This window comes from Artemia franciscana, unplaced genomic scaffold, assembly GCF_032884065.1.
Source record: "Artemia franciscana unplaced genomic scaffold, ASM3288406v1 Scaffold_1943, whole genome shotgun sequence".
Lineage (NCBI taxonomy): Eukaryota > Metazoa > Arthropoda > Branchiopoda > Anostraca > Artemiidae > Artemia > Artemia franciscana.
The window spans coordinates 12612-37804 of record NW_027063025.1 but is presented as its reverse complement, the minus strand read 5'-3'; the positions used below and the strand labels follow the sequence as shown (position 1 = coordinate 37804).

Sequence of the window (25193 nt, the reverse complement as noted above, 5' to 3'; positions counted from 1 at the left end):
GATTTGACTTCTTGACCAGGGGGTGGGGTGGCTACGTAGAGGTTCTCGGAATTGTGGATCTTGATCTAATTGTCTGTAGGGACATATTCGTAGCAAACTGTCTCTTTTGTTCTTAGTTGCGATTTTGTGACCAGCACAGCTTCAATACTTTTTTTCTTCAACCTATTCCGCTTTTTTGTCTTGACATCACTGATCCAAGAAAAAATTCTTTCTGAGTCTGCGTTCGAATGCACCCTCTCGGCGAGTTCTGCCAGATCTGGAAAACTCTTTCGTCGGTAACTTTTCTCATTTCGTGTATTTTTTCCCCACATCAAGTCTGTAGTAATTTTGCTCATATCTATCTTTTCGGAGTCACTAAAAGCATATGGCAGCTTGCACCATTGGGAGTCAATATCTGTGAGTTTTGGCATGAGACTTGGAAATCGGTTCACTACAACACCTAGTGACGGAATACTGATTCTTTCAGTTCCCAGGGTCATCTTGGGATTAACAAACTGAAGGGACTTCAAAAAAAGATGACCGTGCGGGAATCGCTTGAGCGTCTGTGTCGATGAGGTAATGTAGAAACCTAAACACCTAAACGCTGTGCCGAAAATTTTGCTTTAGTTTGGTCGAAAAATTCGATAGACCATCTTTGGTGTTCGTTTTATTGATGTAACGTTATGAGTTGTTCTACATCGTCTTAGATTATGCTACAATTATGCTATCTTAAGGAGGATTATGCTTGTACGCTTTTGGTTCCTAATTATGATACGTTCCACATAATTATGCTACATCTGGCAAAACTAGCCTCATCTCTTATGAGAATCTGAATATTTTTGAAACCATGACTTAATATCTGAACGAAAAACAAACACAGTTCTTTGTATTATCACAGAGCAACATTTTAAAGTCTCAACTACAAAAATGTGTTCTCTCCCACAGTACCGGGTTTTGCTCGGCTAGTTTGCGTGATAGCAATATTCATAAATTGGAAAACCAAATCCATCTACATGCAAAAATAGCTCCTTAATGTACGCAAAATAATGTCTACACGTGAAGACATTCGTCAAGCCTGAAACAAAGAGGTGCGTCTACTTTCAGAATGACGTGAGGGGTTGGCCACTCTTAAATCATATATGTCAGGTGGCGCGTGCCAAGTGTGGCAAAACTGCGCTGGAAATATGACGTTCCGAGATGTACACAATGCACGGTGAAGTGGGCAACCCCTTGGATTAACACCAAGAGACTTTTATTGTATGGGGATGAGATGCAGAGTCAGTGATCTTTTTGAAACAAAGAGGATGTAATGGCCGACATCTTTGCCTTGGCATGCCGTTATATTTTGGAAAAAAATTGTCGATATGTCAACATTTTTCTTTTAGAAAAAGTTAAAGTTTCAGTTGTTATCTCGATAAAAAGAATGTGAAGGAAATACAAAAAAATATAGCAACAGGTTGAATTTCATAGTACCAAATGTGAGCTTACCCAATCACAGGAAAGGATTAGCTCTAAATCAATAGGTTATGCAACGAAAAGAATTTAAAAAAAATAATAGTGATGAACTCCAAGGAATTACCTTTGTTATAGGCATGCTTTTGGAGATTCCATTCTTTTTTTTAAGGGATATTTCGGTTATTTTGAAAATGTCAGCCATGATATATGTAAGTTTTTGAGAGAGCGTTTAGGTGCAAAGGTCCCTAGATGTATATCCACCTTTTTCAATGAGAAAGGGGTATAACTTAATTTCAAAGCACCACATTATTAACAATATTTATTACCTGTGTAAAAAAGTAGAAAAAACGTAAGGAGAAAAATGAAAAATAATACATTGCAAAATAAAAATGAGGCCAACTTAACGGAGTAGATGCAACACAAGAAAACAAAGTAGCCTTCAGAACAACCTGATTTCAAAAAAGAAATCACCAATTCAACAGCACAAACACATAAATAAACATACAGCATAAAAAAAAAGACTGAAGGAGAAAGGAAAACTGTTTTCCTACTTTAGAATATAGATCAGTACTTGAATGAGGCCTTAACCCTACTCATCCATCCAATTACATAGGTCAAACAGCATAGCTATACACAATCAACCATAAAGAATAATCCATGGACAGGCAGTCGTGTCGTAAGTAAGTATAAGTCGTCATTTACCAAATATCAAAAACGATAATAAACATAAATAATTCAGAGGCGACAACCCAACACAAGGGCTCATCAGGAGAATACACACTTGCCTATAGGGTTTCGGCACTTTAAATTCCCTACCCAGGCAAGTGGCGTGCCTAAAATAAATTCTTTATAGTGTCCCCGTGCTAGGTATCACCCCCAAATTATACCCCAAATTATAATTAAAAGATCTGTGACACCTTGCTTAGTTGTCTGAGGACAGAATTTGCATTCTTAACCCTCCCCTGCAATTTGAAGTACCTGAGAAGACAAATAGACAGCAGTGTAGGGTCAACCGAAAGTATCAAACAATGTGACGGTGTTTGTGATCTCCCTTTTCGACAAAACCACCACTGCATACTCTTTATAAGAGCCCCATACTCCTTGTTCTAAACGATAAAGGAGCCCCAGTTCACGGTGAACCCTTTCAGAGAAATTTTGAGTGAAAAAATATGAGTCGACATCGGGTTAGACGCTTTTGCGAGCCCTTCGAGAACATCATTTGAAGGCTCTTGAGAACACAGTTCAGATACAGGTATTTTACTCGTATTCTTATAGAATGATGGACTAATCTTGGAATACAAATTCACAAGCTTAGAAATATATTTTTCAGTTCTGGAAAATCATCTACTCAAATTGATTTTCGCAACTTTTCAGTTGCCTACTTCACAGATAAAAAATTTTATTCACTGAGAAAACGAAACTATTTCCTCACGATAAAGTGAAGGAGCTCGGAGGTAGTTTAATTCAAATCAGGGATAACAAAAAAAAAATAGCTATATTTGTTTGTTTTTTTATTCACATATAGATGCTAATTATATTCAACCTGTAAAAACCGTTTATCTTTGACATGCTTCAGTCAAAATAAAACTCAAAATAAAAATATAAAAGAATATCCCATTTCTACCAATAATTGTTTAATTCCGAGCTCGAGTTGGAATTCCTAACAAAAAACTTTGCGTACTCACAAAAAAAAAATACTAGGAATAATTTGTTTAGCCCTTCTTCGTAAACACCCTCCAAAACAACACTAAAAGCTTTACACGGTGGATCACAAACAAGTAATGAAGCTGAGCCTCCACAACGCAGTTTTAGAGAGCCTTAGTTCTTTTAAGTGTTCCTTAAGAACTTCTAATCTTAGCATTAAGATGTCCATAAAGCACAACACAGATAATTTCAAAATCGACAAACCAAAACACAAATCTTTTTGCAGGGTTTATCGTGTGTATTTTAAAAACCGAAACACGAATAAAAGTTAAGTTTAAAAACGTGGTTTTTTGATAAACCTAAAGAGCAAAGTTATAACTCAAAACAAAACACAATCATAGCCGTGTAGTTTGTGCAGCAAGTATCTGTAAAACTGGTTCAAAGTAACTGACTCGTGATGTTTCCCTATATTTGTAGAACTCTGTAAAACTGTTACTTTCCTGAAAACTGAACTTTCTTGTGACTTCCAGAGCTGCAGACAACTTAAGGATGTTCAGGAAAGAGCCTATAGCTTGTTCCTATTCGGGATAGTAAGAGACAAATTTTAGAGAATCAGACATCATCCAGTTTATCATCCAGTTGCCATCCTCAGACATAATTTTGGACCTTTCAACATCACTAAGCGAAATAGTTATCTCAAAATGTTGATTGAATGTGTTTTGGGAAATGATTGGCATGAGGTGGAGGCTATTTGCCTCAAAATCACTTCATACTATTAAAAAAGGCACTAGCCCTAACAATTTTCAATCGACTTAGCTCTTTTTAAAGTTTCTATGAAAACTTCTTCAATACCGAAATGTCCTGGTCTAAAACAAACCAAAGAAAATTAATAATAATAAATAAATAACACATTGTGCCCGTATTCCTCTTTATTTGCGCTGCCTATGATAATAGCACTGACATTCATGTAACAGCTTTGCTTCCTGACACTTTGTTAATGTATTATGTTATTATCTATATGCAATTAATCAGTGCTTATATCAGTAACTCAAATACTTTCTACCTTTCTATTTTCTTAGCACTTGTCACTTCTTTCTTATTTTTTTTGTGCGATTTTTTGCCCCTGTATATATTCCCGTTTTATGGTCATACTGACTAGATTCTAAGGAGAAACATCCCTACTCTCTTCTTTAGGGGGATCTACTTACTATGATTTAATTATCACTTGGATATATTTACAAAGCCCAAACTTTATATTTTGTGACAAAATTATTCACGTAGTCCATTACAGTTCTAGAAAATTCCATTGGCGGAAATCACGTCATATTGAAAAACTTTTGAGTATACCTTTCAAAATTTAAAGGGAAGGGGCAAATGCCTGGGGCACAACTAAAGTGTATTATTTTCTTTAAGGATCTATAAGTAAAGGAACAATGCGGCTCAACTATAATCGAAAACCTAAGAAACTTCGTCTTGATAACAAAACAAAAAGAGGATACTGACGATGCAAAATATCGTGGTTGCAGCCAGTTTCCTCCTTTTTAAAGTCGAGCAGATTTCCCTTGCTGTTCAAGCCAAGGTATTCTAATTTGGAGAGATTATATATTTTTTTTCAAAATCATCCTATTTTCTTTTGGTTATATACTTTTAATTTTAAGGTTAATGAAAAAAATTTACTATTCCTGAATCACGTTCTATACTATAACTATAAAATTATCAAATATTAATATGTGTTGGACATCATTAACTGTTTGTTACATTTAAGTTTATACGTTGTCATAGCACAGTGGTTCTCTTCTAGGTATTCGTAGAATTCGTGGGAATTCTACCTATTCGTAGAATTCGAGTTCAAACCACTTGCTTGCAACGCATGATGGCATGGCAACATGCAGGTTTAAGTTGGGATTAGGTAGGTAGGTGTAAGTTAAGTTAATTATATTAATTAAGTTAATTAAGTTAAGTTAATTAGTTAAGTTAATTAAGTAAGTTAAGTTAGGCTATCTATATTTCCTTTTTATGGTCATATTAACCAGGGATTTGATTACAATGATTTAATTATTATTTGGATATATTTACAAAGCCCAAACTTCATATTTTGCGTCATTCATAAGAAGTTTGGACAAAATTTAAGCTTTAGTGTAAAGAGCGAGGTATTGACGAGTACTAACCCATTCATATCTATATATATAAAAATAAGTTGTTTGTGGGTTATGTCTGTCTATCGAGTGACGTCGTGTTTGTCCGCATATGACGTCTGAATTATTTCATACTAATACAAAAGAAGAAAAAAAACTAAAAAATGACTTTGGCTTTAGTATTAATATAAAAGAAGCAAAAATCTAAAGAAGGTAAAAACTACCAAAAAAACTAAAAAGAAAAAAATAAAAAATCTAAAAAAGCTTAAAAACTAAAAAAAACTAAAAAAAAAGGTAAAAAACTAAAAAAAAACTAAAAAAAGGAAAAAACCATAAAATAAACTAAAAACTAATAATAAAAACTAAAAAACTAAAAAAACTAAAAAAAACTAAAAAAGGTAAAAACTAAAAGAACTAAAAAAGAAAAAAAAAGAAAAAAAGGAAAAAAACTGAAAAATAAAGGAGAAAAAGAAAACTATTAAAATATAAATAAAAATAAAAAAAACTAAAAAGATAAAAACTTCAAAAAAAACTTAAAAGAAAAAAGAAAAAAACTAAAAAACCTAAAAAAAGGTAAAAACCAATAAAAAAAAACTAAAAAGAAAAAAAGGGAAAAAATTAAAAATTTATTTCATCATATACCAATTCAAAAACGAATGTATACCGGGATGACGACCGGGACGCAGGGAATATAAATGACGACCGGGACGCAGGGACACAACTACAACGGTGACGCCGGGGGCACAGGGGGGATATATAAATGACGACGGGGACACAGGCAATGTTCGATTAGCAATAACCATCAACAAAGCTCAAGGGCAATCATTAGAATCATGAGGTATAGATCTGAATATGGATTGTTTTTCCCATGGACAATTATATGTTGCATGTTCAAGAGTCGGTAAACCTGACAATCTATTTATATGCACAGATAATGGGGCAGCAAAAAATGTTGTATATTCACAAGTTTTACGTCGTTAAAAACATAAATTGACTTTGCATCCAGTTGAACTTTATCCTTTTCAATCTTAGACATCGTGACGGATGAAAACTCGGAACAATCTATATATATAAAAATAAGTTGTCTGTGTGTGTGTGGGTCTGTCTGTCGGGTGACGTCATGTTTTCAACTGACGAAATTACAGACCGGGACATCGGGACACAAATGACGACCGGGACACCGGCACATAGGGAATATAAATGACGACACTCAAAGAGAAAGCGACCGGGACAAAAGGAATGTTCGATTAGCAATCAACAAAGCACCGGGACACAAATGACGACCGGGACACAGGGAGTATAAATGACGACCAGGACATAAGTAAAAAAAAAACTAAAAAAACTAAAAAAAAAGGTAATTACAAAAAAACTAAAAAGAAAAAAAAAACTAAAAACTAATAAAAAACTAAAAAATCTAAAAATCTAAATAAACTAAAAAAGAAAAAAAAACATAGGAAAAAAATAAAGGAGAAAAACAAAACTAAAAAACGAATGTATATACAGACCGGGACACCGGGATACAAATGACGACCGGGACACAGGGAATATAAATGACGACCGGGACACAGGGACACAACTACAACGGGGACGCCGGGGGGCACAGGGGGATATAAATGACGACCAGGACACCGGGACACAAGGAATATAAATGACGCCCGGGACACTCAAAGAGAAATCACAGACTGGGACACCGGGACACAAATGACGACCGGGACACAGGGAATATAAATGACGACCGGGACACAGGGACAAAACTACAAAGGGGACGCCGGGGGGCACAGGGGGATATATAAATGACGAATGCGACACAGGGAATGGTCGATTAGCAATCACCATCAACAAAGCTCAAGGGCAATCATTAGAATCATGAGGTATAGATCTGAATACGGATTGTTTTCCCATGGACCATTATATGTTGCATGTTCAAGAGTCGGTAAACCTGACAATCTATTTATATGCACAGACAATGGGACAGCAAAGAATGTTGTATATTCGCAAGTTTTACGTAGTTATGGCGCGTAATATGGCGCGTAACGACTTACGCGTGCGGGGGGCTTGGGGGGGGGGGCGAAGCGCCCTCACCAACTAGGTGTTGGGGTGGCACGAAGCGCCACCCCAACAGCTAGTACGTAATAAAATCATGAGAATACAGAAGTTCGTTACGTAAGCTAATTTGTAAGTTACGTATATTTTTTACTAATAAAAAGATTCGTAAAAAATTTAAAGTTCTAGTTGCCTTGATAAGTAATCAAAATATCGGAGGGCAACTAGGCGTCCTCCCCCGCTCCTTTTTTTCTCAAAATCATTCGATCAATACTATGAAAAAGCCAATTAGCCAAAAAAATAAATATGCAAATTTCGTTTTAATTATTCATATGCGGAGAGCCAAAATCAAAACATGCATTGATTTAAAAACGTTTAGAAATTAATTTTTAAAAAACAAGTTTTTTAACGGAAAGTAAGGAAAGACATTAAAACTTAAAACGAACAAAAATTACTTCGTATATGAAACGGGCTGCTTTCTCATCAACGCCCGTTCTTTACGCTAAAGTTTTTTACTGTTTTAAAAAGTAGAGTTAAAGGAGAAAGTCAAACTATAGCGTAAAGAGTGGGGCGTTGATGAGGAAGCACTTACTTGGATTGAATTTTCCAGAGGATATTTCCCTGGGGAGAGGGTTTTTTCTGTGGAGGTGGTGCCAGATATCCTAAGGTTAATGAAAAAACAAAAAGAAATTAAATAAAAAAACAAGTTTCCTTCAACTGGAAGTAAGGAGCAATATTAAAACTTAAAACGAACAGAAATTATTCCGTATACAAAGAGGGTCTTTAAAGCCTCGCTCTTTACACTAAAGTTTAAATTGTGTCCCAATTCTTTAATAATGACTCCTGAAACGCAAGGGTAGTTTAATTAGAACAATAAGTAACGTTTTTATAAGGCCAAAAAACTTTAGCTTGAAGAGCGTGGTGTTGAGGAAGGGGCAACCCCCGTCGTATACGTAATAACTTCTGTTCGTTTTAAGTTTCAATATTGCTCCTTACTTTCAGTTGAAAATAACCTTTTTTTTATTTAATCAAACAGTTCGTGGTAACGAACTGTAAATAGGAGCGACCCGGCTCAATAGTAAACGAAGCTCTAAAAAACGGAACTTCGATGCTAAGAGATATATCAAAAGAATCGGATTTTTATGCTGATTTTAAATATATAAGTTTCATCAAATTAGGTTTTTGTCATCAAAAGTTACGAGCCTGAGAAAATTTGCCTTATTTTCGAAAATAGGGGTAAACACCATTTAAAAGTCATAGGATCTTAACGAAAATCACACCGTCGAATTCAGCGTATCAGAAAATCATATAGAAAAAATTTCAAGGTCCAATCTACAAAAATGTGGAATTTTGTATTTTTTGCCAAAAGACAGATCACGGGTGCGTGTTTTGTTTTGTCATTTGTTTGTTTTTTTGTTGTGTTTATTTCCCAGGGGTCATATTATCGACCAAGTAGTCCTAGAGTGTTGCAAGAGGGCTCATTCTAACGGAAATAAAAAGTTTGAGTGCCCTTTTTAAGTGACCCAAAATATTTGAGGGCACCTAGGCCCCCTCCCACGCTCATTTTTTCCCACAGTGAACGGATCAAAATTTTGAGATAGCCATTTTGTTCTGCATAGTCGAAAACCATAATAACTATGTCTTTGGGGATGACTTACTCCCCCACAGTCCCTGGGGGAGGGGATGCAAGTTAAAAACTTTGACCAATGTTTACATACAGTAATGGTTATTGGGAAGTGTACCGACGTTTTCAGGGGGATTTTTTGGTTTGGGTGTGGGGTTGAGGGGAGGGGGCTATGTGGCAGGATCTTTCCTTGGAGGAATATTTCATGAAGGAAGAGAATTTCAATGAAAAGGGCGCATGATTTTCTAGCATTACTATTAAAAAAAAAAACAATGAAAATATAAACATGAAAAAGTTTTTTTCAAGTGAAAGTAAGGAGTAGCATTAAAACTTAAAACGAACAGAGATTATTACGGATATGATGTGTTCTAAAAATACTTAGCATAAAGAGCGAGGTATTTATGAGGAGATAGATACTTCGCTCTTTATGATAAAGTATTTTTAGTAATTTCACCTATTTATCCTACGGCCTTTTTGATTCAGGGGTCATTCTTAAAGAATTAACGAGGGGACAAAACTTAAGATTTATATAAGAATATGAAGCTTGTTACGTAAGTTAATTCTTAAGTTACGTGTATTTTTTACAAACCACCTTTTTAAGTAACCGAAAAATTATATATATTTAAAAATATAAGAATATAAAAGTTTGTTACGTAAGTTAATTCTTAAGTTACGTGTATTTTTTACTAATAAAAACGTTCGTTAAAAATTAAAAGATCTAGTTGCCTTTTTAAGTAACCGAAAAATTGGAGGGCAACTAGGCCTTTTTCGCCAACCCTAATTTCTCAAAATCGTCTGATCAAAACTAAGAGAAAGCCATTTAGTAAAAAAAAAAATTAATATGCAAATTTCATTTTAATAATTTATGTAAGGAGAGCCAAAATCAAACATGCATTAATTCAAAAACGTTCAGGAATTAAATTAAAAAAACTAGTTTTTTTAACTGAAAGTAAGGACCGACATTAAAATTAAAACGAACAGAAATTGCTCCGTATATGAAATGGGTTGTCCCCTCCGCAATCCCTCGCTCTTTACGCTAAAGTTTGACTCTTTGCCACAATTCTATTTTATAAAACAATTAAAAACTTTAGCATAAAGAGCGAAGGATTGCGGAGGGAACAACCCATTTCATATACGGAGTAATTTCTGTTCGTTTTAAGTTTCAATGTCGCTCCTTACTTTCATTAAAAAAAAAACTATTTTTTTTATTTAATTTAATTAAAGATTCAACACAACGATTAGAAAAAAGTAAGGGCAGTATCATCTATGAACAAAGCAATTTGCCCGGCCTGTTTTGCTGTTAGCCAATATTGGTTAACTGCGGTCATAACAAATATATAATTAATGTTTGCCTGAGATGCTCATTATCAAAGTTTGTTCCAATGAAGTATTTGATAAAATTTTATTGTGATAAACAATTTTATTTGAACCATTTTGTTCAGTTGAATTCTGGCATTGAAAGAAAGAGGCAGTGTTTCCACTATGGGGATTTCCCCCCTAAAATGGGGATTTTTTAAGTCTTTTAGGGGCGAGAGTTTTTTTTAGGGATTTGGGGATTTTCTAGAGATTTTTCCTCTCCCATGGACTTTTAGGGAAATTTTTGGGGGTTTCCTTTAATTTGTTCATCATCATCATCTTCTTGTTCAGAGAAGCAGGATAATTCGATTTAGGGTCTGTTCCCTTGGGAATTGAACTTGGAATCACAGAGAAGAACTTCTTCAGTTGCTTAAAAAATTTTAACACCACACAGATTTTGAGATGTACAGGAGTCCTAAGTAACAAACTAGCAACAAAGAACTGTTTGAAACAGTTCCATGCTGATGTGGGCTTCAAACAATAATTTCAGCTTGGACTGTTCTCGATTAATGAAATCATATGGTTTTTCATATTTGGGTTGTTTCTTCATAAGATTATTTGGTAGACAGCATATCATTTTTTACAGGTCAGATAAATAAAATTAGAATATATTTTGATAGTTTTATAGGGTACGCAGTTGTTCTTACTGTAGTAAATTTTTTTGACAAGCATTGCATGTACGATTCTTTTTCTCCACAGTACTTGTATGATGTTACGATTTTTGTGTAAAATAAAAAAAAAACTTCTATTCGAACACCTCTCTTACCGTTTCATTGCCCTAGTTTTTAACAGACAAACAAACTGACAGCCATTTTTTTAAAAACAATGGCACATGTAGGAATAAATGGATTTTGTGTTTTTGGCAAGCCTACGTACCCAGGGGAAAATCATGAACCTTCATACTATCATTAGTAAATTTTTTGTTGTTCATTTTTTGACTTACAAATAAAGTGAACATACCACTCGATGTCTTTTTTTATGTTCTTTACAAATATAACAATCACTTCTGTCGCAAATTCAAATTTAAGCACAATTTGAGCTCTTGAAACCAAAATATTTCTTGTTTTGGGGTATAAACAAAGCTTAAAATATTGGTCTCAGCATTAAACTTCCTGCAGAAGGACTATGTGGAATCAACTAGTGCTTTAGAAATCTATGTGAACAATCGGAAGTTTTAACTTCCCCTTGAAAGCGTTTACTTGGGTCCAAACGGACCAGATTCCCTCTGTAGGTCAAGGTCAGATACCGTCGTCCCCCCTGATTCAATTGAAGTAGTTTTCAAAGATGCACAGGCGTTCCATATCAAATCAGTAGCCCAGATACAGAAAAGGTTCCATTTCGAAGACGACATTTACAAATATGCTGAAATGGTTGACCCAGTGTCAGCTCAATCACTTCAGCCTGCCTCTCTGCGACCTTTTGTTAGGAAGTATGGCTGGATCCCATGGGACAGAACCAAAACCGAGCAGGAGTGGAGGAGGCAGAGCCTCATCGATATTGAAAACGTCGAAACAATGGATGCCGAGACCTGCTGGTGTTTGGTATTGGTGAAAAAAAAATGCTACCGGAACAGAATTTGTATCCTAACCTGAAACCGGCAGTATTATTTATTTTCACTGTTCCATTTTCAAATGTCAATGTCGAGAGGTTTTTCAGTGCTGTAAAAGTAGTAAAAACTGACCGTCAGAATAAATTGAAAACATAAACTTTGCGGGGGATTCTAAAATCAAAATATGGAATGAAAAGGGCTCAAGAAAGTGTGGAATGTGAAGATGATTAGTTACTTTACCACAAAAGAACGGTGAAAGCTTTAGCCACCATACAAAAAATGTTAAAGACACATCAGGGGAAGATAAGGTCTGATTACGTTTTACAAGTTACGATTGAACAGTATTAAACATCTTGTACTGTAATCTACATTACAGTATTGCATTTTCTTTTCTATTTGCTTATTATTATTTGAAGTATATTTGAAGCTATTTGTATTTAGCTGATGATTAAAAAGCACTTTAAACGGCATGACAAGACATTCTATTAAGGTAGTGATAGCTAGACTTCAATATAAGAAGCCAAAATATGTTACCTTTCAATGGTACGGGTAAAATGAGACAGGGAGAAGCGGTTCAGGGAGTAATTAGAAAATGGGGGATTTTTAGAGATTTTTGAACTGAAGATTGGGATTTCTAGGGATTTTTTTAGCTCTTTATTAGGGATTTAAAAAATAAGAAAGTGGAAACACTGATTCGAAGATTGATTGAAATTTAAAGATTGAATGAAATTTGAAGGAAACATTGAAGACTTTTAATTGAGTTTAAGATGGTTTGTAGAAGAGATGTAAATACTCAGCTAGGAAAACATAGATAAAATTCTAGTTAATTGACTTCTTGCTATCTCAGAAAGGGTTTAGGTTATGAAAATTAAACTTTCAGGGATGAATCTACAGACTAAAGTATGTCCTTGGGAGGTATGTTGAAGCAACTATCTCCACTCCTTCTCCCTCTAGAGGGCCCTGACCTTTGATGACCTTTAAAAATATGTGTTTTATAAAAGTGAAACTTTGCAAAATAGATCATCTGCTTAATTGAAGTACAACAAAATTATTTTCAGCTTCATAACTTTTCTCAATTCCATTTTCTAAGGTTTTAAAGATATGCAAATACATTTTCTAAATAAAAAAAAAAACATTGATATGGCTCAAAATTCTACTCAAATAACAGGAATTACAATTTCAGAACTAAAGGCAGAGAAAATACAACTAGTAACTGAAAATTAAGGTAAAACGTTGTTTTGTCAAAATTTCATGGGGTATAGACCTGTCATGTACCCAAATTTCAGGGCCCTCTAGAGGGAGATATAGTAGAGGTGGGTACTTTAAAATACCTTCCCAGGACATACATTGGCCTGTAGATCCATCCCTGAAAGTTTCATTTTCCTAACCTAAACCCTTTCCAAGGTAGCAAGAAGTCAATTAACTAGAATTTTACCAAAATATATTTGATTTGGAAGAATTTTGTTGCTAAATTCAAAGATTCATTTGATGCAATTGTGACTAGGCTTATGTAAGCTCATTTGGTAACAGTTTAGGCTAAATCTGTAGCATTGTGGTTCTCTAGAAAAAGACATAATTTGATAACAAGAACTTTCATCCTCACAGAAAATCCTTCCGGAGTGAGTCCCTCCTCCTGCAGAAAATATTTCCCCCCAAACATTCTGCATACTTACCAATAACAAATGCTATATGTGGGTAATGGGCAGATTGTGTAAACTATAGGCCTTTCAATTACACTGAATCAAACTGCTTAATCTTTCGAGGATATTTTACCTGTTGTCTAAGGCTCTTATTTTTTAAAGAGTTATGTGAAACTTAACAAACTTAATATATTTGGAATAGTGTCAATTCTTTTGATGTGTCTGTTGTTATTACATTTGTGTTTTTAGAATTTTGATTACTAATGGGCCATGTCGCTTCTACTTAATATTTAGTACTACGAAGTGTCTGATCTATAAACAACAAATTAAGAGAAACAGACTAAATCACGTTCCAAAAGCCAATAAGTATGCTTCAAAGCCGTCGAACCACTTTTACGCATGAACTGAGAAGGAAACCTGTTTTGTGTAGATTGAATCAAACTGAACCGAAAATGTCGTTTCATTATTTTTTTTTTGTGTGTCTGGGCACGGTACAAAAAAGTGCCAAAATGGGGTGGCGTGGCAAAAATCAAAAAGTGAACACGGGTTGTTCCAATTTATGGAAGCCTAATTAAGCAATAAATTTGAAAATAAAGCCATGATACTTGTAAAGAAAAATAAAAAATCTTTAAAAACTTTCAGAAATGGTTCAATAAAAAAAAGTCTTGGATAAATTGAAATTAGGATGGACAACACTCGCAAAAATTTTCTGTTCATTCTACAAAACTCATGAAACTCAGATTAAATTTTTCCTTGAACAACATTATTCCAACAGTCATGAAACCGGGGAAGAACTCAAATGGTTTTAGTATAAAGGCTCTTTTCTATCTCTTTTTATAGTTTTTGCTTTTTTATTCCTTTTAAATGCTAGAAGAATAGCCATAGCAGAGTAAACTAGCAATAATGAATCATTTGAAGCTTGATTTTGTGCCAAATTTATCATAAGTATATTACACGGCTACATTTTGATTTTTTGAATTTTTACCAGTGCAGACTGATATATGCAACCCAAATTTCTAAGCCAGGTTTCAGAAAAGTGCTGAACGTAGTCGAGGCTTAAGAAAGCTTAATGTTGAATTGTATTTTAGTCAAAACACTGCATTGCTTATTTTTAGCTTGTTTTTCAAAAACTCTGGCTTACTTTTGGTTCACAACTTGGCAGCACTAAAGCAAAGCTATTAAAAGGCTGTTTTATCAATGGGGCGTCATTTAAATTTATTTCTGCATTTCATTAAGGAACGATGTTCCTTAAGATTTTCGATTTTCTAAAAGAAATGGGCAAATTTTCTTAATTTTTAGGAATTATTCCTTTCCAGTTCAGCCAATTTGTGGAAAAAGAAGAATTGGCAAAAGTACCTATTTTTTAATGTTCCTTACTTCAATTTAAAGGGCAAGTTATCAGTCCTTGTTATTTCTTTAAAAAACAATTTACTAAAATAAGAAAAATTTGCCTAATCCTCTTCAGTCTACAGAAGTTAAAATTTCCAATCAAACGTAAGATACGAGGAACGAAGTTCCTCACTTTTTCTATTTGGCAACATTGGCTTTACTGAGGGAATTCGAAAAGAGGATCAACTTGCCAGATGGATTGTAAGTTAAATTTAGGTTTTCTTTTGCTTTTATAAAAACAATTTATATGTCACAAGATATAAGGGATTTCAGAAGAGGGGGAGAACTATCCTGATATGAAAAAGGTATAAGGTATGAAAAACTCTATAATTATGCAGGTATGAAAAAGGTTTTCTTATGTCACCTGTTATAATAGGTGTTTTGAATTAGAGAAGGTATCCATTAAACTTAAAATTACATTACAAACAAAATACTACTAAATATAAGGCAAAACAAAAGAAAAAACCCAACTGAGTGATAAGAAATACCTCATCCAGTGTTGCCAGATCAGACGGAGAGGATTGTGCTTCCTTGAGCCCAAAATTATGCTTTTTTGGACAAATTTATGCTACGCTTCTATATTTCCCAGGTTAAAGGTTCAAAAGGTTCTGAATAGGAAAAGGTTCTGAATAGAATATAATCTGATAATAATAGCCTAATAATTTATTTTTAACCTGCTAAGGGAACAAAAGCGGGGTATAAACAAAAGAGGCAAAGAAAAAGGTAAAATAGCATAGAAAATAAGTAAAAAGGCTTTTTTTTATGTCCAGGGGAAGGATCTTGGTTCACAATTTGGTTCATGATTTTCGTCTTGTTTCGCAACTCGTCTTTCTTCTCGAAGCGGTTGGCGGCATTTGAAAAACAAAGTGTCTTACATCATCATCAAAATTTTACTTCAGATACATTAAAAAAAGAAGAAAAAATGCGGTTCATCTTCAATGATCTTCTTCATCTTCGCTTTCGGATTTGACTTCTTGACCAGGGGGTGGGGTGGCTACGTAGAGGTTCTCGGAATTGTGGATTTTGATCTAATTGTCTGTAGGGACATATTCGTAGCAAACTGTCTCTTTTGTTCTTAGTTGCGATTTTGTGACCAGCACAGCTTCAATACTTTTTTTCTTCAACCTATTCCGCTTTTTTGTCTTGACATCACTGATCCAAGAAAAAATTCTTTCTGAGTCTGCGTTCGAATGCACCCTCTCGGCGAGTTCTGCCAGATCTGGAAAACTCTTTCGTCGGTAACTTTTCTCATTTCGTGTATTTTTTCCCCACATCAAGTCTGTAGTAATTTTGCTCATATCTATCTTTTCGGAGTCACTAAAAGCATATGGCAGCTTGCACCATTGGGAGTCAATATCTGTGAGTTTTGGCATGAGACTTGGAAATCGGTTCACTACGACACCTAGTGACGGAATACTGATTCTTTCAGTTCCCAGGGTCATCTTGGGATTAACAAACTGAAGGGACTTCAAAAAAAGATGACCGTGCGGGAATCGCTTGAGCGTCTGTGTCGATGAGGTAATGTAGAAACCTAAACACCTAAACGCTGTGCCGAAAATTTTGCTTTAGTTTGGTCGAAAAATTCGATAGACCATCTTTGGTGTTCGTTTTATTGATGTAACGTTATGAGTTGTTCTACATCGTCTTAGATTATGCTACAATTATGCTATCTTAAGGAGGATTATGCTTGTACGCTTTTGGTTCCTAATTATGATACGTTCCACATAATTATGCTACATCTGGCAAAACTAGCCTCATCTCTTATGAGAATCTGAATATTTTTGAAACCATGACTTAATATCTGAACGAAAAACAAACACAGTTCTTTGTATTATCACAGAGCAACATTTTAAAGTCTCAACTACAAAAATGTGTTCTCTCCCACAGTACCGGGTTTTGCTCGGCTAGTTTGCGTGATAGCAATATTCATAAATTGGAAAACCAAATCCATCTACATGCAAAAATAGCTCCTTAATGTACGCAAAATAATGTCTACACGTGAAGACATTCGTCAAGCCTGAAACAAAGAGGTGCGTCTACTTTCAGAATGACGTGAGGGGTTGGCCACTCTTAAATCATATATGTCAGGTGGCGCGTGCCAAGTGTGGCAAAACTGCGCTGGAAATATGACGTTCCGAGATGTACACAATGCACGGTGAAGTGGGCAACCCCTTGGATTAACACCAAGAGACTTTTATTGTATGGGGATGAGATGCAGAGTCAGTGATCTTTTTGAAACAAAGAGGATGTAATGGCCGACATCTTTGCCTTGGCATGCCGTTATATTTTGGAAAAAAATTGTCGATATGTCAACATTTTTCTTTTAGAAAAAGTTAAAGTTTCAGTTGTTATCTCGATAAAAAGAATGTGAAGGAAATACAAAAAAATATAGCAACAGGTTGAATTTCATAGTACCAAATGTGAGCTTACCCAATCACAGGAAAGGATTAGCTCTAAATCAATAGGTTATGCAACGAAAAGAATTTAAAAAAAATAATAGTGATGAACTCCAAGGAATTACCTTTGTTATAGGCATGCTTTTGGAGATTCCATTCTTTTTTTTAAGGGATATTTCGGTTATTTTGAAAATGTCAGCCATGATATATGTAAGTTTTTGAGAGAGCGTTTAGGTGCAAAGGTCCCTAGATGTATATCCACCTTTTTCAATGAGAAAGGGGTATAACTTAATTTCAAAGCACCACATTATTAACAATATTTATTACCTGTGTAAAAAAGTAGAAAAAACGTAAGGAGAAAAATGAAAAATAATACATTGCAAAATAAAAATGAGGCCAACTTAACGGAGTAGATGCAACACAAGAAAACAAAGTAGCCTTCAGAACAACCTGATTTCAAAAAAGAAATCACCAATTCAACAGCACAAACACATAAATAAACATACAGCATAAAAAAAAAGACTGAAGGAGAAAGGAAAACTGTTTTCCTACTTTAGAATATAGATCAGTACTTGAATGAGGCCTTAACCCTACTCATCCATCCAATTACATAGGTCAAACAGCATAGCTATACACAATCAACCATAAAGAATAATCCATGGACAGGCAGTCGTGTCGTAAGTAAGTATAAGTCGTCATTTACCAAATATCAAAAACGATAATAAACATAAATAATTCAGAGGCGACAACCCAACACAAGGGCTCATCAGGAGAATACACACTTGCCTATAGGGTTTCGGCACTTTAAATTCCCTACCCAGGCAAGTGGCGTGCCTAAAATAAATTCTTTATAGTGTCCCCGTGCTAGGTATCACCCCCAAATTATACCCCAAATTATAATTAAAAGATCTGTGACACCTTGCTTAGTTGTCTGAGGACAGAATTTGCATTCTTAACCCTCCCCTGCAATTTGAAGTACCTGAGAAGACAAATAGACAGCAGTGTAGGGTCAACCGAAAGTATCAAACAATGTGACGGTGTTTGTGATCTCCCTTTTCGACAAAACCACCACTGCATACTCTTTATAAGAGCCCCATACTCCTTGTTCTAAACGATAAAGGAGCCCCAGTTCACGGTGAACCCTTTCAGAGAAATTTTGAGTGAAAAAATATGAGTCGACATCGGGTTAGACGCTTTTGCGAGCCCTTCGAGAACATCATTTGAAGGCTCTTGAGAACACAGTTCAGATACAGGTATTTTACTCGTATTCTTATAGAATGATGGACTAATCTTGGAATACAAATTCACAAGCTTAGAAATATATTTTTCAGTTCTGGAAAATCATCTACTCAAATTGATTTTCGCAACTTTTCAGTTGCCTACTTCACAGATAAAAAATTTTATTCACTGAGAAAACGAAACTATTTCCTCACGATAAAGTGAAGGAGCTCGGAGGTAGTTTAATTCAAATCAGGGATAACAAAAAAAAAATAGCTATATTTGTTTGTTTTTTTATTCACATATAGATGCTAATTATATTCAACCTGTAAAAACCGTTTATCTTTGACATGCTTCAGTCAAAATAAAACTCAAAATAAAAATATAAAAGAATATCCCATTTCTACCAATAATTGTTTAATTCCGAGCTCGAGTTGGAATTCCTAACAAAAAACTTTGCGTACTCACAAAAAAAAAATACTAGGAATAATTTGTTTAGCCCTTCTTCGTAAACACCCTCCAAAACAACACTAAAAGCTTTACACGGTGGATCACAAACAAGTAATGAAGCTGAGCCTCCACAACGCAGTTTTAGAGAGCCTTAGTTCTTTTAAGTGTTCCTTAAGAACTTCTAATCTTAGCATTAAGATGTCCATAAAGCACAACACAGATAATTTCAAAATCGACAAACCAAAACACAAATCTTTTTGCAGGGTTTATCGTGTGTATTTTAAAAACCGAAACACGAATAAAAGTTAAGTTTAAAAACGTGGTTTTTTGATAAACCTAAAGAGCAAAGTTATAACTCAAAACAAAACACAATCATAGCCGTGTAGTTTGTGCAGCAAGTATCTGTAAAACTGGTTCAAAGTAACTGACTCGTGATGTTTCCCTATATTTGTAGAACTCTGTAAAACTGTTACTTTCCTGAAAACTGAACTTTCTTGTGACTTCCAGAGCTGCAGACAACTTAAGGATGTTCAGGAAAGAGCCTATAGCTTGTTCCTATTCGGGATAGTAAGAGACAAATTTTAGAGAATCAGACATCATCCAGTTTATCATCCAGTTGCCATCCTCAGACATAATTTTGGACCTTTCAACATCACTAAGCGAAATAGTTATCTCAAAATGTTGATTGAATGTGTTTTGGGAAATGATTGGCATGAGGTGGAGGCTATTTGCCTCAAAATCACTTCATACTATTAAAAAAGGCACTAGCCCTAACAATTTTCAATCGACTTAGCTCTTTTTAAAGTTTCTATGAAAACTTCTTCAATACCGAAATGTCCTGGTCTAAAACAAACCAAAGAAAATTAATAATAATAAATAAATAACACATTGTGCCCGTATTCCTCTTTATTTGCGCTGCCTATGATAATAGCACTGACATTCATGTAACAGCTTTGCTTCCTGACACTTTGTTAATGTATTATGTTATTATCTATATGCAATTAATCAGTGCTTATATCAGTAACTCAAATACTTTCTACCTTTCTATTTTCTTAGCACTTGTCACTTCTTTCTTATTTTTTTTGTGCGATTTTTTGCCCCTGTATATATTCCCGTTTTATGGTCATACTGACTAGATTCTAAGGAGAAACATCCCTACTCTCTTCTTTAGGGGGATCTACTTACTATGATTTAATTATCACTTGGATATATTTACAAAGCCCAAACTTTATATTTTGTGACAAAATTATTCACGTAGTCCATTACAGTTCTAGAAAATTCCATTGGCGGAAATCACGTCATATTGAAAAACTTTTGAGTATACCTTTCAAAATTTAAAGGGAAGGGGCAAATGCCTGGGGCACAACTAAAGTGTATTATTTTCTTTAAGGATCTATAAGTAAAGGAACAATGCGGCTCAACTATAATCGAAAACCTAAGAAACTTCGTCTTGATAACAAAACAAAAAGAGGATACTGACGATGCAAAATATCGTGGTTGCAGCCAGTTTCCTCCTTTTTAAAGTCGAGCAGATTTCCCTTGCTGTTCAAGCCAAGGTATTCTAATTTGGAGAGATTATATATTTTTTTTCAAAATCATCCTATTTTCTTTTGGTTATATACTTTTAATTTTAAGGTTAATGAAAAAAATTTACTATTCCTGAATCACGTTCTATACTATAACTATAAAATTATCAAATATTAATATGTGTTGGACATCATTAACTGTTTGTTACATTTAAGTTTATACGTTGTCATAGCACAGTGGTTCTCTTCTAGGTATTCGTAGAATTCGTGGGAATTCTACCTATTCGTAGAATTCGAGTTCAAACCACTTGCTTGCAACGCATGATGGCATGGCAACATGCAGGTTTAAGTTGGGATTAGGTAGGTAGGTGTAAGTTAAGTTAATTATATTAATTAAGTTAATTAAGTTAAGTTAATTAGTTAAGTTAATTAAGTAAGTTAAGTTAGGCTATCTATATTTCCTTTTTATGGTCATATTAACCAGGGATTTGATTACAATGATTTAATTATTATTTGGATATATTTACAAAGCCCAAACTTCATATTTTGCGTCATTCATAAGAAGTTTGGACAAAATTTAAGCTTTAGTGTAAAGAGCGAGGTATTGACGAGTACTAACCCATTCATATCTATATATATAAAAATAAGTTGTTTGTGGGTTATGTCTGTCTATCGAGTGACGTCGTGTTTGTCCGCATATGACGTCTGAATTATTTCATACTAATACAAAAGAAGAAAAAAAACTAAAAAGGACTTTGGCTTTAGTATTAATATAAAAGAAGCAAAAATCTAAAGAAGGTAAAAACTACCAAAAAAACTAAAAAGAAAAAAATAAAAAATCTAAAAAAGCTTAAAAACTAAAAAAAACTAAAAAAAAAGGTAAAAAACTAAAAAAAAACTAAAAAAAGGAAAAAACCATAAAATAAACTAAAAACTAATAATAAAAACAAAAAAACTAAAAAAACTAAAAAAAACTAAAAAAGGTAAAAACTAAAAGAACTAAAAAAGAAAAAAAAATAAAAAAAGGAAAAAAACTGAAAAATAAAGGAGAAAAAGAAAACTATTAAAATATAAATAAAATAAAAAAAACTAAAAAGATAAAAACTTCAAAAAAAACTTAAAAGAAAAAAGAAAAAAATAAAAAACCTAAAAAAAGGTAAAAACCAATAAAAAAAAACTAAAAAGAAAAAAAGGGAAAAAATTAAAAATTTATTTCATCATATACCAATTCAAAAACGAATGTATACCGGGATGACGACCGGGACGCAGGGAATATAAATGACGACCGGGACGCAGGGACACAACTAATACGGTGACGCCGGGGGCACAGGGGGGATATATAAATGACGACAGGGACACAGGCAATGTTCGATTAGCAATAACCATCAACAAAGCTCAAGGGCAATCATTAGAATCATGAGGTATAGATCTGAATATGGATTGTTTTTCCCATGGACAATTATATGTTGCATGTTCAAGAGTAAGTAAACCTGACAATCTATTTATATGCACAGATAATGGGGCAGCAAAAAATGTTGTATATTCACAAGTTTTACGTCGTTAAAAACATAAATTGACTTTGCATCCAATTGAACTTTATCCTTTTCAATCTTAGACATCGTGACGGATGAAAACTCGGAACAATCTATATATATAAAAATAAGTTGTCTGTGTGTGTGTGGGTCTGTCTGTCGGGTGACGTCATGTTTTCAACTGACGAAATTACAGACCGGGACATCGGGACACAAATGACGACCGGGACACCGGCACATAGGGAATATAAATGACGACACTCAAAGAGAAAGCGACCGGGACAAAAGGAATGTTCGATTAGCAATCAACAAAGCACCGGGACAAAAATGACGACCGGGACACAGGGAGTATAAATGACGACCAGGACATAAGTAAAAAAAAAAACTAAAAAAACTAAAAAAAAAGGTAATTACAAAAAAACTAAAAAGAAAAAAAAAACTAAAAACAAATAAAAAACTAAAAAATCTAAAAATCTAAATAAACTAAAAAAGAAAAAAAAAACATAGGAAAAAAATAGAGGAGAAAAACAAAACTAAAAAACGAATGTATATACAGACCGGGACACCGGGATACAAATGACGACCGGGACACAGGGAATATAAATGACGACCGGGACACAGGGACACAACTACAACGGGGACGCCGGGGGGCACAGGGGGATATAAATGACGACCAGGACACCGGGACACAAGGAATATAAATGACGCCCGGGACACTCAAAGAGAAATCACAGACTGGGACACCGGGACACAAATGACGACCGGGACACAGGGAATATAAATGACGACCGGGACACAGGGACAAAACTACAAAGGGGACGCCGGGGGGCACAGGGGGATATATAAATGACGAATGCGACACAGGGAATGGTCGATTAGCAATCACCATCAACAAAGCTCAAGGGCAATCATTAGAATCATGAGGTATAGATCTGAATACGGATTGTTTTCCCATGGACCATTATATGTTGCATGTTCAAGAGTCGGTAAACCTGACAATCTATTTATATGCACAGACAATGGGACAGCAAAGAATGTTGTATATTCGCAAGTTTTACGTAGTTATGGCGCGTAATATGGCGCGTAACGACTTACGCGTGCGGGGGCTTGGGGGGGGGGGGCGAAGCGCCCTCACCAACTAGGTGCTGGGGTGGCACGAAGCGCCACCCCAACAGCTAGTACGTAATAAAATCATGAGAATACAGAAGTTCGTTACGTAAGCTAATTTGTAAGTTACGTATATTTTTTACTAATAAAAAGATTCGTAAAAAATTTAAAGTTCTAGTTGCCTTGATAAGTAATCAAAATATCAGAGGGCAACTAGGCGTCCTCCCCCGCTCCTTTTTTTCTCAAAATCATTCGATCAATACTATGAAAAAGCCAATTAGCCAAAAAAATAAATATGCAAATTTCGTTTTAATTATTCATATGCGGAGAGCCAAAATCAAAACATGCATTGATTTAAAAACGTTTAGAAATTAATTTTTAAAAAATAAGTTTTTTAACGGAAAGTAAGGAAAGACATTAAAACTTAAAACGAACAAAAATTACTTCGTATATGAAACGGGCTGCTTTCTCATCAACGCCCCGTTCTTTACGCTAAAGTTTTTTACTGTTTTAAAAAGTAGTGTTAAGAGAGAAAGTCAAACTATAGCGTAAAGAGTGGGGCGTTGATGAGGAAGCACTTACTTGGATTGAATTTTCCAGAGGATATTTCCCTGGGGAGAGGGTTTTTTCTGTGGAGGTGGTGCCAGATATCCTAAGGTTAATGAAAAAACAAAAAGAAATTAAATAAAAAAACAAGTTTCCTTCAACTGGAAGTAAGGAGCAATATTAAAACTTAAAACGAACAGAAATTATTCCGTATACAAAGAGGGTCTTTAAAGCCTCGCTCTTTGCACTAAAGTTTAAATTGTGTCCCAATTCTTTAATAATGACTCCTGAGACGCAAGGGTAGTTTAATTAGAACAATAAGTAACGTTTTTATAAGGCCAAAAAACTTTAGCTTGAAGAGCGTGGTGTTGAGGAAGGGGCAACCCCCGTCGTATACGTAATAACTTCTGTTCGTTTTAAGTTTCAATATTGCTCCTTACTTTCAGTTGAAAATAACCTTTTTTTATTTAATCAAACAGTTCGTGGTAACGAACTGTAAATAGGAGCGACCCGGCTCAATAGTAAACGAAGCTCTAAAAAACGGAACTTCGATGCTAAGAGATATATCAAAAGAATTGGATTTTTATGCTGATTTTAAATATATAAGTTTCATCAAATTAGGTTTTTGTCATCAAAAGTTACGAGCCTGAGAAAATTTGCCTTATTTTCGAAAATAGGGGTAAACACCATTTAAAAGTCATAGGATCTTAACGAAAATCACACCGTCGAATTCAGCGTATCAGAAAATCATATAGAAAAAATTTCAAGGTCCAATCTACAAAAATGTGGAATTTTGTATTTTTTGCCAAAAGACAGATCACGGGTGCGTGTTTTGTTTTGTCATTTGTTTGTTTTTTTGTTGTGTTTTTTCCCATGGGTCATATTATCGACCAAGTAGTCCTAGAGTGTTGCAAGAGGGCTCATTCTAACGGAAATAAAAAGTTTGAGTGCCCTTTTTAAGTGACCCAAAATATTTGAGGGCACCTAGGCCCCCTCCCACGCTCATTTTTTCCCACAGTGAACGGATCAAAATTTTGAGATAGCCATTTTGTTCTGCATAGTCGAAAACCATAATAACTATGTCTTTGGGGATGACTTACTCCCCCACAGTCCCTGGGGGAGGGGATGCAAGTTAAAAACTTTGACCAATGTTTACATACAGTAATGGTTATTGGGAAGTGTACCGACGTTTTCAGGGGGATTTTTTGTTTTGGGTGTGGGGTTGAGGGGAGGGGGCTATGTGGCAGGATCTTTCCTTGGAGGAATATTTCATGAAGGAAGAGAATTTCAATGAAAAGGGCGCATGATTTTCTAGCATTACTATTAAAAAAAAAACAATGAAAATATAAACATGAAAAAGTTTTTTTCAAGTGAAAGTAAGGAGTAGCATTAAAACTTAAAACGAACAGAGATTATTACGGATATGAGGTGTTCTAAAAATACTTAGCATAAAGAGCGAGGTATTTATGAGGAGATAGACACTTCGCTCTTTATGATAAAGTATTTTTAGTAATTTCACCTATTTATCCTACGGCCTTTTTGATTCAGGGGTCATTCTTAAAGAATTGGGACAAAACTTAAGATTTATTGTGAAGGGCGAGGTA

At 34.7% G+C, this 25193-nt stretch overlaps 1 long non-coding RNA gene across 2 annotated transcripts in view; it reads left to right on the top strand.

The window, feature by feature from the left end:
- The window catches only part of LOC136042760 (uncharacterized), a 53223-nt gene that overhangs the window by 15454 nt on the left and 12576 nt on the right, over positions 1-25193 (top strand). Inside the window, exons 2-4 of one of the 2 annotated variants that reach the window (XR_010621415.1) lie at positions 4880-4987; positions 20269-20434; positions 20657-20764. This is a non-coding gene — a long non-coding RNA (uncharacterized LOC136042760). The remainder of the gene's footprint in view (positions 1-4879; positions 4988-20268; positions 20435-20656; positions 20765-25193) is intronic. The other variant, XR_010621414.1, reaches the window with a different exon arrangement.